Source organism: Lynx canadensis, chromosome A3 (assembly GCF_007474595.2).
Source record: "Lynx canadensis isolate LIC74 chromosome A3, mLynCan4.pri.v2, whole genome shotgun sequence".
NCBI lineage: Eukaryota > Metazoa > Chordata > Mammalia > Carnivora > Felidae > Lynx > Lynx canadensis.
Genome location: NC_044305.1, coordinates 57,443,430 through 57,456,613, shown reverse-complemented (window position 1 = coordinate 57,456,613; position 13,184 = coordinate 57,443,430). Strand labels below are relative to the sequence as shown.

Here is a 13,184-nt window from a genome sequence, read left to right as displayed (position 1 = left end):
AATTCTACATTATTACACAGACTCATCATGTTTTCTACTCGTAAACTGTTTAAAAACCTTCACTATACAAACTGTGAGATATGTTTATGCTCACTAACAACACTAGTTCTGCAGCACTGAGCCTGACCTGCTCATGCTAGCTTTCATTAAGTGCCCCTGGGACACGTGCTGAAGCAGCTTCAAGCGGAGGGTTCACAGTAAGGCCATCACTAGGGGGGCTCAGAGGAACAGTTGTTCCCACCCCTGGCTGCATGTTGGAATCACCTAGGAGCTTTAATAACACTGAGATTTGGGCCTCAGTCCCAGAGATTTTCATGTGACGGATCTGGGCAACAGTGGTCCAGCTCTCTCTCCTGATGATTCTGATGTATAATCAATGTTTTGAGAACCACCACTCTAAACAGGAATACTAAAGAGATGGGGACATCTGGTGAATTCTTTTTTTTTTTAAGCTATTTTTAAAATTTTATTTATTTATTTTGAGAGAGAAAGAGTGAGCAGGGGGATGGGCAGAGACAGAGGGAGAGAGAGAATCCCCAGCGGGCTCAGCGCTGTCAGCGCAGAGCCTGATGTGGGGCTCGATCTCATCAACCTGTGAGATTATGACCCTAGGCGCTGAGCCACCCAGGCACGCCTGGCGAATTCTCATAATACCGTGTCACTGGCCCCAGAGTTAAGCCTGTTCCTTGGAGAAAGAGGAACCAGATGCAAGGGCTGGAACCAGATAAAATTTTTTAAAAAATAAGAAATTATCATCACAACAGGCCACAAGTCAGCATTAGGGTTGATGAGTTATTGCTGTTGGTTTCTTTATGCTTTCCTCCAGCCCAGAATTATCTGGGCCAGCTGAGGCCAGGGTTATCTCAATTCTTGGGTTTCCGACAGAGATATCAAGGGAAGGGCTATGGAAACCAGCACCTGCCCAGCCTGGAAGGGATACAGGAAGGGTGTGTGTGTGTGTGTGTGTGTGTGTGTGTGTGTGTGTGTGTGTGTCTGTGTGTGTGTTCTGTTAGGAAGGAAGCAATCATCATTTACTCAATGTCTCCCCAGAGGATGGCTCATTAGGTCCTCAAAACAAGTCAGGGTCCAGGCACTTGCTGGAGGTACGGAGTTTTGGAAAGGGAAGAGCAGCTTCCAAGCCCCTGGCTGTGGGGCTTGGAGCCCAAGCCAGCCTCTGCTGATACCCCAGCATCTTTCTCTCCCCGCACCAAAGTCTACGCCTGACCCCGGCCATTCACTGCATTTCTAGGACTACCAGTTCTCATGTGCAAAATGAGTGGATGGGAGTAAGTGGGTTTTAAGCTTAAAAGAATACCTGGTCAGGCCAAGAAGTCTGGTATCAAGACTGTACCACCGATAAGCTGCTCTTTCATCCAGGCGCAAAACAATAACAAGCAGCAAGTGACTCTTGTGTCAACCCTGTGCTTGGCGCTGGTTTACAGTGTTAATTTATGTAATCTCCCCAACCACTCCATGAGGTGGGTGCTGCTGTGATCTCTTTTCAGTGAAGAGGAAAGGAGGTACCAAGAGGTTGGTGACTTGTGAAAGTTCCCAGGGCCAGTGTGAGAGAGCAGGGGCCAGGCCTCAGGCTCCAGTGACTGACCCTATCTGGTCTCTTAGGCTGGAAAGTGTGTGTTTCTGGGACCTGAAAGTCCCAAGCTCCATTCGCTGCAGTCATGCCCAGGGACCCCGCAGTTGGGTGGTAGCCAGGTTACGCTGTCCAGGTGAGTCGTCCCAAGTCACTGCGGGTGGGACCACGGTCACTGCCCCTCCAGGGTGCGGGAGCCCGGGGCCCCCGGGGATGAGGGGGATGAGCGGGGCAGGCCGGAGTCCCGGGCTTCCCGGGGGTAGGGCGCGGGGGCACCCGGCCAGCTCTCTCCCTCCTGAGCCCGGCCCGCCCCGCCTTCTCCGCCCACCCACCCGCGTCCGTCTCCGCCTGAGGCGTCCAAGCCGGAGCCGGAGCCTCAGCGCAGCAGGAGCCGCGCCCGGCTGTTCCCGGGCGCAAGGGCGGCGCGGCTCCTGCTCGTGCCCGCGCCCGCGCCCGGAGCCGACACGGAGCGCGCGGCGGCGGCGGCGGCGGCGGCGGCGGCGGGGGCGGCGGCGGCGGCCCGGCGCCCCCAGGAGCCGGCGGGCATGTGACTAACCGCGCGCCCGCGCCCCGGAGCCCCTCGCCCGGCTCCCAGGGCGCCCGCCCCGCCGCGCTGGGCCCGGGGCGGCCCGGGGCTCGCCCAGGTAGGAGGAAGCTGCAGCCTGCGGGGTTGGAGTGTTGGCGGGTAGGCGGGCGGGCGGGAGCGGCGGTGGGGGGGGGGGTGGGTACCCACCGTGGCTTTGACACCTTTCCCTTCGCACAGACCGCGCGGAAAGCGTCCTTCTTAAGTCAGTGAGACTGAACTTGGTTGTCAGTTTGTTGTGGAAGAAGGTGATGGCGGTGAAATCTGTGGGGGTTTTTTGCTTGTTTTTATTTTTGTGTGAAACCGGAATAAGGATTGTTCAAATCCCTTTGCGGGGGGCGGGGGGGACTTGACGATCGTCCTAGCGGGTTGTTGTGGGGTGTGTGTGTGTGTGTGTGTGTGTGTGTGTGTGTATGTAAACTGCTTCCAGGAATTTGAATGCAGCCAAGTATGGCTGGTTCAGGAGTGTCCCTCTCCGGGGTTTAGGCTCAGAGCTGTCAGTCTGGTCAACAAGATAAGGACGAATGCGAATGCCCTACAGTGGAGGAGAGAAACTTGTGCTCCCGCGACCCCAGGGAGAGGCTGATGCTGGGTGTAGCTACAAACAGACATGAAGAAGACTCATTCACAACAGGCAGGTCCAGTACTTCACAGTTTATAAGGCTCTTTAAGCTTCTCTTTTATCTTCCCCAAAGTCTTGTGAGAGACACGCTATTACCACCTTCCTTTCACAGCAGGGAAAGTGGAGGCTCAGACAAGGTGACTAACTTGGGGGACTGGCACCCAGAAGGAGAGTGAGCCCTCGGGACTCCAAAGCTATGCCTTCTGCTTTACCGCACGATGGCTTCCATGGTCCGTGCCTGCCCAGGCTTTCTCCTCTGTGTTGCTGAGGGTGTGTGGATTCCTGCCAGGGCAGATGTGCCCAGTGATTTCTGGTGGTAGGAGATGCTTATCAGATGGGCACGTTCTAGGGCTTTTAGCGCCACAGCATAGGAACCAAGTAAGGGACATCTCTGGGCCACTGATGCCTTGGAGAAAAAAGGTGAGCTGAGATCCGTCTGTCATTGGAAGGTGCTGTCTGGGTCACCCTGGCTTGGTACCAAGCTTCTGGAAGGTGAATGTATAACATTGAACTCCAGGACTATTGGCGAACTGAGGAGAGCCAGGGATGTAGGGTGGGGGGAGTGCTGGGGGGTTTGCTGCCCCTTTCCGCACCCGGTTTACTGTGCATTTGTGGCCACCTTTTTTTCTCTTGACTGCTTTTAATTTCTTATTTCATATCCTTGTCATTGCATTTAATATTCTGTATTCATATCCTGTATTATGTTTTGTGCTAGATGAAAACGTGGGGCCTCCGGGATGGGATTTGATGCGAGAAGGGACGTGGAACCCTTTTTGTATTTTTAGTCTTATTTGGCGAGCTGCCACTTTGTGGCATGTGGAGCATCACCTGGCCCTGTCTACATTTGGGTGGCCTCCATGTAGTTCCAGAAAGGATGTTTGACCTGAATTTTCACATGATCTTGGCAGGGCAGAACTAAATTCTCCTTTTTCTTTCTTTCTTTTTTCTTAAGTTTATTTATTTGTTTTGAGAGAGAGAGAGAGAAAGAGAGAGAGAGAGAGAGAGAGAGAGAGGCAGAGAGAATCCCAAGCAGCCTCTGAGCCGTCAGTGCCGGAGGAGGGGCTCGAACTCACAAACCATGAGATCATGACCTGAACTGAAATCAAGTCAGACACTTAAACGACTGAGCCACCCAGGTGCCCCTAAACCCTCCTTTTTAAACAGGCTCTACTCAGCCCTGTGTGGTATAATGCGGAAAGGCTTTCTTTATGGCTTTTTAAAATAGCATCTTGTCAGTAATTCTTTTACTGTTGGTGAAATACTACTTAATATTAGATTCACTTATTTATTTAACAAATGTTTATTGAATACCTACTTTGTGCCAGACACTGTTCCGAGTACTGAGGACAGAGCAGTGAATGGGATAGATGAAAATCTCTGCCCTCTAATGGATGTGAGTCCTCTTGGTGAAGTCACAGGGCAACTGCAGTCTCTCTGCCTAAGGGGGTTCTTTGAACTTTGCCTCTTTGAATGGAGAGTGGGCACGCTGGCCACCCACAGGCAGGACACCGTTCAGTGTCTCCACTGGAGAGGGCAAGAAGGTAATGGATACAGATACAACTTATATGGGTGGTTCCCAAGGATGCTGAGATATACTCTAGGGCTTGGCCGTGCCCTTGGATCATGGAAAATGGAAACCGTGTGGCTGGGATGCACCAGTGGGAGATGGGTGTCCTCCTGGAAGCAGGAAGAGATGATGTTGTAAACAGAGTGTTTTATTAATCAAAGTGGCAAAGCCGGACAGTTGCAACTACCCCAGCGTAGGGAGGAGGGAAGTACAGAGATTATGCTACATGACGGACTCACCGTGAACTTGCCACTTTGAAGGACAGCTGTCATCAGAAGGCACTGAGACTCACTGGCCATGGCCCAGCCTCATGATGTTCTCCATCTGCTGCCGTTTGTATTTGGGTTTGTGTTTTCCTTTGAGGTTTCGAGTTTGTCGGGCCGGCTTGCAGGATCTGTGCTGTCAGCAGCTTTGTTCGCCTGCTCCTTCCACCCTGCCCTTGCCGGCTGTGACCCCAGGAAATGCTGCTGCAGCCTCCTGGCCATGCTCAGCACTGGGGAGCCTGTGGGGGAGCCCTGGAACCAGAGTGAGCTCACCAAGTGTTGAAAGGGGCTGGGGTTCCTGAAGGTTTGAACGCCTGAACTCTGCGCTTTTAATACACGTGGCAGGGTGATGGAGGCTTTCCCCATTCCTACCTGTTCCGAAAGGATTTACAAGATGCCATAAATTAAAAATAGGATGAAGAAAAACAAGAGCGGAGAGGAAGTGGAGCCTGCAGTGAGTCTAGAAAAGTGTCAAACGTAAACCTTCGTGAACTATCTATTTGCAAAGTTGCCAAGCGGGGCTATAAATCTGGAGGTAAGCTGGGTGCCCCGGCCTTGCCTGTACCTTACTTAGCATTGCCTGAGGTACTCTGACGAGAAATGCCAGGACTCCAGAGCAAACAAACCAGCGTCTCTGGGGGTGCACCCAAGCACTGGTGTTTTTAAAGCCCCCAGGGAGTTCTAAACGTGTGACCAAGGTTGACAACCCCAGTGTACCTTCCTGCAGGCAGTGGGAGAGAGGAAACCTGGTGGGACACAATTGTCTGTGTCTTCAAGCTGTAAATGAAGTGCTTAGGAGAAGTAAAAGGATGCCTGGTAACAGAGAAAAGTGGGACCTTCCCCCCCCCCCCCAGGGTCCCCGTTGAAGAGGTACAAAGAGCAACTTTTAGGCGGTCTCTTGAAACGATTCCCCATCGACAGTGCGGTTTGGTAGCCGAGTTTCAGCTGGACTTAGGGTGCTAGTAGGAGGTGGGGGAGGTGGCCTATGCATTGTGAGCTCTGCACGTGTGGCCTGGCAAACCAGAGCACTGAAGGCCACCAGCAAATACAGCCCATGACTCCTGCCCCTGAGTTCAATCCAGAGTTAAATCCTGTCACTTAGAGCAGTGCTTCTTGGCTCATTCAGAACCCCTTACCCCTCTTTTTAAATATATAGTTTATTGTCAAGTTAGCTAACATACAGTGTATGCAGTGTGCTCTTGGCTTTGGGAGTAGATTCCTGTGATTCATCACTTACCCCTTACTAATGCAAATATTTGCAATTCTGAAATAATATAATAAAACTTACCGACGATGTAATTTCCAAATAGTCACTATAATAGCTAGACGTAAAGGATCACTGTGTGGATGGATGCTTGGGCAGAACCAAACTAGAACCCGATGAGGCTGCCAAATGGGTTATGTAGGCTGGACTGTAGCATCACAGAGGACAACTCCAAGTTTGGTCCAGATCAGAGACATCCTGGTGGGGGATCATCATCTGAATGATGAGTGACTCTTGCTCAAGGTCTAAGTGGTTGTCAAAGCCAGTCCTCTCTGTTTTCACCATATTTGCATTCCTGGAAAATTTAGTATGTACGAAAAGCGTGCCAACAATATATAAGTGTAGGACGGAATTAGGCACTAGCCTCCCCAGATGATAAATGACATGAGATGCTTGGAAGTCATGCAGGACAAGAGTCCATCTTTACTTTCTGGAACTGCCTCGACTTGTTCTGGAAGGGCCTCTACCACTAAATGCTTCGTTGTGATCACCCAAGGTGTCCCCTTCTCCACACTTTCAAAAGTGCTACCTTAGCAGCCACACCGGCCTCTTTGAGAACTAGTGCTTCCCTTGCATCACTTGGTAGTGAGTGACTGAAGCCTTCACGTCCCTGTGCGCCCTAACATAGCAGGGCACTGATTGGGTGCAAGCCAGCCGTCCAAAGTTAACTGTTAAAAGGTCATATTGGTGATGATAGAAATCAGAACGTGGAATCCTGTGCAGTGAGGGGTGGCTAGTAAGGGACACAAAAGAACTTTAGGGGAGGATGGAGACGGTCTGTATCTTGATGGGGTATTCTGGTGTATACAGTTGTCATAGTTAATGGAATTATACACTTAAGATTTACTGTGTGTTTCACTGTATGCGTATTTCATCTCGGTAAAAAAACCACAGGAGTAGGGGCGCCTGGGTGGCGCAGTCGGTTAAGCGTCCGACTTCAGCCAGGTCACGATCTCGCGGTCTGTGAGTTCGAGCCCCACGTCAGGCTCTGGACTGATGGCTCGGAGCCTGGAGCCTGTTTCCGATTCTGTGTCTCCCTCTCTCTCTGCCCCTCCCCCGTTCATGCTCTGTCTCTCTCTGTCCCCAAAAAAATAAACTTTGAAAAAAAAAATTAAAAAAAAAAAAACACAGGAGTGAAAACAAAGAAAAATTCATATGGAGAACGTCTAGTCCCCTGAGGCTACCTGTAGCTGCCACTTAGAGCAACAGAACCGTTCTCACAACTGGAAGGCAGTGCTTAAGGGCAAGCCGTGTGAGGCCAGACTCAGTATCAGGCCCCTAGCAAGCACTGCATTGGAGCTGTGCTGGAGGGCTGACAGGGCCAGGCAGAGCATTTGAAAGGGGACAAGGGACAGGAGAGCAGAGCCCTTCCTGTCACTGGGTCTGGTTGCTGTGGTCCAGGAGCCCTAGAGGGTTCACTGGGGAGAAATTGGACTGTGTTAAAATTCAAGTCCAACCAAGAGATAGGTCTGGCCGATTCCTGTTTGTAGCCCTCTAGTGATGGCAGTCCCGTCCTTCTGCTTTATTTTCCCCGTTGTCCCTGAAACCCACACGAAACCACCAATCCGGTGGCTTTGTGCCTTGTAATAGCAGAACAACTTAGACTATACAGCAACATCTAAAACCTCTGTGACTGTGTTTACTTTATCTCCATATCCCTGTGCGTGATAACCTTTGGTGATTAAAAAACTTTCCTTGTCTCATTCGTGTGGGCAAATACGCCGGATGAATCTGCTGTGAGCCGGGCTTTTGGATCATCTGAAAGGAAGGTCGCCCAAGTTTCAGTGTTTCTCAGACTTTCTGAGATGATGCGTGTTTCTGTGGCCTCTGTTGTGGGAGTGGTTTTGTTAGCTCATAGTTTTACATAACTTTTTCTCTGGGGGAAAATCAGTGATAGCCATGCTGAACACACAGTTGGGTTTTAGGAGCTCTGTGTGTGGTGGGGTACATGGTTCTCCTCTCTGCAGAACGGAAATCATCGTATCACACTGTGGTGACCCCCTTTGTGTTCACATCCTTGTTCTCCTTCCCTGTCTCGGGCATGGAACCTTCCTGGGGAGGTATCTCAGTGTTAGGGTTAGGTTGCTCTGACAGTCTGGCCCCACGCGTGTGACTTTGTGCGGCCCTCATTGTTCCCTTTCTCATGACTGGGGCCGAACAGAGATGACCACGGGTATTTATGTAGGGCAATGCCTCTCAGATTTTACCACCAAAGGAGTAAATGCTCAACCTAGCACTCCAAAGTGACTCACCTTCAGGGCTTCTTTGATGACTCATGCGTTACCTTTTGGAGATCTTTCTTTCCATTTCATAATATAGCCATGTTTTCTCTAATAGAAACATAACTCTGCCCAGAGAATCCTTGAGTAAAATCAGTACCCTAGGAAGTTAGACTCCAAGTTTCCTGGCTGTCTACAGCTTCTCCTTGGGGATTTGCAGATTCTAGGTTATGAAAGAGGGATTTGTGTAAGTCCAGAATTCTAAAGTATTTTCCACAGTTTTGTGGTTCTATGGCTTTATGAGCAAGTTTCTTTATGCCTTGTCTTTAAACCCAACGTTTTGGGTCCTAACATTATTGGAGCCTGTTTAATTGCTGTTTGAATCCTTGTAACAGGTAAAGGTCAAAATTATGGACTTGATTTTAATGCCATATTCCATTCCCCATATGTGTTCACAATGGGTTTTTTTTTTTTGATGTTTATTTATTTTGAGAGATAGTGAGTGGGGGAGGGGCATAGAGAGGGAGACAGAGTCCCAAGCAGGCTCCCCACTGCCAGCACAGAGTCTGATGCGGGGCTCGAACCCACAAACCGTGAGATCATGACCTGGGCAGTCATGAGTCAGACTCTCAACTGACTGAGCCACCCAGGTGCCACAACATAGTGGTTTTCAATAGAGCCTGGAGGTTGTGGTGATTCCTGAGCTGAAGAACCTGATTTAGTCCTTGTTTCTTCCAGGGGCTATCCACAGTCGCTTCTTAGTTACAGTCACTTAGTTGAAGCCTAATTCTCTGAATATTTCTCTTAGGTCAAATATACATAGATACACACGTTGAATAATGTTTGGGATGAGAAGTTTTATTAAATGATGCTGCATATGTATTTGTAAGGCACTCATTGTGAACAGTGGAAATGTGGAAACAGTGGAACAGTAGAAATGTGAGGTGGAAATGTGAAAGTACCGTTAGGATTTCCACTTAAATTTCAGATGTGGGGCTCTTCAGGTCCCTGGAGGAAGGAGGGGGCATCTGCTGCTGTCTTCTCTCTCTTCCTGGGTTTCTGTGGAGGTTTGGCTGCTGCGGAACTTCCCTTAGAGGCAGGCAAAAGTGGTCCCACAGAGGTCCTGTACTTTGGAGGGTTCTGCTCTGCTTCTCAGCCAGCTGTGTGCCTTAGCATGGCCAGGAGTCTGTAGAACCAAAAGGATGTGCCTACTTGGAACATGTAATGGAACAGCAGCATGGCCATGACCCAGGTACCCGGGCCCCCCCTAAATGCCTTGTCCAGACAGCCTGGACAGAGTATAACAGGTCTCTTTCTTAGGTCGTTCCCCTATGGACTCTGCTGCCGGTATGCCTCCTTGGTCTGCTGAGTGGCCAAGGCTGTATGGCGGGGGTGAACTTGGATATGTGGATTGGAATGTCTACCTGTGTGCACGTGCAGGGCCCCTCATGATATGTGACCGAGCTGGGGGCAATCCGGGAATCCCTCTTGGAGGTTAACGTAGGCAGGGAGAGCGTGAACCATCCCAGGGTCTGCTCCCCACAGGTCCTTTGTGGGGCAATACAGCCTGGGCTCAGACGCTGCTCTCAGAGCCTGGTGCCTCTGCTGCCCCTCTCCCAGAAGTGGGCCCACACAGCACCTGCCTCTTCATGATGTCTGGTGCATGCCACTTCTGTCCTGTGCCTGGCTTCTGTCCTGGAAAGCCAGGTTCACAATATGGGGGGATTCCTCAGCAATAGGAAGGAAATTCCTCGAGGTTGTGGGAAATTCTTCCAGAAGAAGAAGGCGTTAATAGATGCAGTGTGGCCACAAAGTAGGAATAAATGCCCCTTCCCTCTGCACTGGGGCCCTGGGCCTCGTGGAAACCACTTGGGTTCTGGTGACAGTCACTCTGTCCCCCAGCTGTCACCCTTCCTGTGTCAGTGCTGGATATGGAGTTCCTTGCAGACTGACAGGACAGCACTGTGTGGTGAAGTGGGACGCTTCTGCTGGGGGCCTGTATGTTCATTGTTAATTCTTGTACCTGATCTCTGCTTTTGTAATTTAGTTCACGTTGAAGTTTGTCCTTCTAGGTCTGGTAGGACATTGCTTTATGCCTCAAATTCACATTTCCATTTTATCTTTTTTTTTCTTTTAATTTTAGAGGGAGAGAGAGACAGTACACATGTGCAAGCAGGGGAGAAGGGCAGAGGAGGAGGAGAGAGAGAATCTTAAGTAGGTTCCACACTCAGCTCGGAGCCCCATGCAAGGCTCAATCCCCTGACCCTGGGATCCGGACCTGAGACAAAACTAAGAGTCAGATGCTCAGCCTACCAAGCCACCCAGGAGTCCCTCTATTTTATCGTCAATAAACAAGTAGCTTCATACATATTTTTCATATGGCACATGATCGTGGTGTGATGTACCAGTTTCCAGTTTCCAAATATGTTATAATCACCAAAATGCAAGGGGAACTATACATTTCATGTAATTGTCATAAAAAGCTGTGTTTCCTGTTTTCGCACCCCGGGGCACTGCAGTGAATAGACCAGGTTGCTGGGGGCAGGGGGCTGACCAGCCGAGGCCTCCTGTCATGCCAGGCCCTGGCTGACTACCCTGGTTGGGCATCAGCACCTCAGTGCACGGCTGGGTCTCTGCACACCAGCTGGAAGCTGCCATGGAGAGGAGGGTAGGCAGGGTGGGAAATTTCCTATGGAACACAGACATCACTGCACCTGCGGGCAGGACGGGAGCATTGTGTTAGGGCTTGTTAATTTATCGGGAGCATTAATCCTTTCCCCTTCCTTAGACATTTTTTTTTATGTGGAAAACGCATCTGAAAAATAACACAGTGGAATAAATACATGACGGTTTTTATTGTCAATACTTTCTAAAAATATTTTGAATTTTACTTATAAACCAATTTTAAAAATCACTGCAGGCTTTGCTCAGTTGCCTCTGAACAAGGGAGAGTGACTTGGCCGGTATCCCTTCTGGCAGGAATTGCTCCCAGTGTCTGGTCTGCTCCGTCTGCTGCCCCCCAGCGTCCTGCGTGGCTTCCTGGCTGTGCGTCCTTTGTGTAACCCCTGAAGTGGTAGTCTTCCTTGTCCAGGGTGGTTCCCTTGCATTTCTTTTCTCTGACTCACACTGAGTACCTGTATTCTATCCTTTCTCCCCCTTGCTTCAAGGCCAGATTTCGTGTAGTCTAATGTGAAGATAGTGGGTGGGTGAATCCCTTCCTCTCTCCCTCCCTCCCTCCCTTCCTTCCTGAGCTCTTACCACATGCAAGGTGAGTAGGATGGGCCCCTCCTCACAGGAGCATGGGAGAGGTAGAGGGTCCTCTCTGTACCTTTCTCTCCCGGCCCAGGTAGGGAAGGCCAGCAACTGGGGCGAGCCACCACTGCTGCCCGAGCCCTGGGTCCCAGAGCCAGAGGTCTGAGGCATGCAGTGCCCTGTGCCCTATGTGACTTGTGGTCCTGGCCATTGAGGGCAGGGGCCTCTACAGGGCCCCTGGGAAAGGCCTGAGGTCAGAATCGGCTCAGAGCTGGTTGGACATCACAGAAGAAGCAGGTGGACTGGGAGCAGTAGAACGAAGTGACAGCCCTGAGAAGCACTGGAGAGGCGTGGCGGAAGCGGAAGGCAGCGTGCTTGCAGATGGGCAAGGAGAAGACCCTATAACCCAAACAGCAGAGGATGGGAAGTGGAGACAGAATATAAAAGTTCTTTTAAACAACTTTCTGGGGCAAAGAGGAAGAGGGAAAGTGAAGTGGTTTAGGGGAGGTGGGAAGTCAATTCTGCAAAAGATTTCCTGGACTTTCCAAGTAGATTCATTCCTCTTGCCCATTCTCTCCCCGCCCCCCCCCGCCCCCCCCCCACCTCTATTAATTTCTCTGACATTCCCCAGGTAATTGCCCCCCACTGCACTCATTTCTGGGCCATACTCCTGGAGACCGAGAGGGCACTGTGCTTAGGACAGGGGGCAGGAAGATCAGGGAGTCTTTGATTTTGTGTTCTGTGTGATTCATGTGGACAAGCCACTGTGCCTCTGACCCCTTCACGTTATGCTGTATGTTCTCATAAATCTAACGTGAATAATCAGGCAGTAGTTAGTCTATTTAACCTAAGCAACGTGTTTGGTGTTGCATTAGGCTATTTTATTGATTGGACATTAAAAGGCCTTATGCCTCAGTCTTACCAGCATTTCCAAGGCCTAAGGAAATGACAGACCTGAAGAAAATGTCAGACTCCAACATATTGAAAGTAAACCGTAAAACCAGGGAAAGGATTGTGGAATGTCTACAGGACATAACAGCTCAGCTTTTTGGAACTTGTTTCAAATTCTGTAATTTGGAATGCAGGTGTATCAATACACTTGACGTAAGGAAGGACTCCCAGTGTGCCTGTTCTTACAAGGGACCTGTTCATTTCTTCCTGGCATCTGGGTCTTTCTCTGAGCTTTCTTCCCCAAGTGCAGAAAGCGGTGAGATCCCCACAGGTGGCTCCATTTTTCTGCATCCCTGAGGCTGGCAAAGAGCCAGGTTGTATGTGGTTTTTTTTTTCCCCAGAAGGGATGGTGGTTGTTCACCTCTTGGCATCTCTCACGCCTCTGATTCGATCTTCTGAAACCATCGTCTCAGAGGACCGTGGGGCATCTTGCTCTTTAAATGTATGGCGCATTTTTCCAGCTTGTTGTGGGTTTTTTGGACACCTCTTGAGATCTGTGCAGTGGTCGGTCGGTGACTAAGCCTCCTCAGTCGAGCTTACACTGGTGTGTGTGCTTCCTTCCCCAGGTAGACTCGCCCCTTAAAGATGCTGACTCCATCCTGAGAAGCAGGAGCACCTCACACACCAGTTCACACCTCTCGAGGGGCGAGGGGCTCATCGGCCTTTTCTCACAGACAGCTGCAGTCTTCAGCCTCAGCTTCAGGTGATCTGGGCATATCTCTCATTGTATACCGAATATTGGACAGCTGTCCGGACATTTTCCTTTGGGTCAGCTCCATGGTTTTATCTGATTTCTGAAGGGGTCTGTGGCCGCTCTGAGGGTCACTGCTCAGTCACTTTCCCAGTGACCAGGTCACTTACCTGTCACTACGATT

General features: G+C 50.4%; 1 protein-coding gene across 6 annotated transcripts in view; it reads left to right on the top strand.

Moving 5' to 3' along the window:
* Positions 1-13,184, top strand: part of IL1R1 (interleukin 1 receptor type 1) — a 128,908-nt gene that overhangs the window by 86,093 nt on the left and 29,631 nt on the right. For 4 of the 6 annotated variants that reach the window (XM_030310344.2, XM_030310342.2, XM_030310340.2 and 1 more), the window contains one exon: positions 12,876-13,012. The exons of 1 other annotated variant lie outside the window; for it this stretch is intronic. The gene's annotated coding sequence lies outside the window, so the exon portion shown is untranslated. Of the gene's footprint in view, positions 1-2,164; positions 2,233-12,875; positions 13,013-13,184 lie in introns of those variants that run through there. One more of the 6 variants, XM_030310343.1, reaches the window with a different exon arrangement.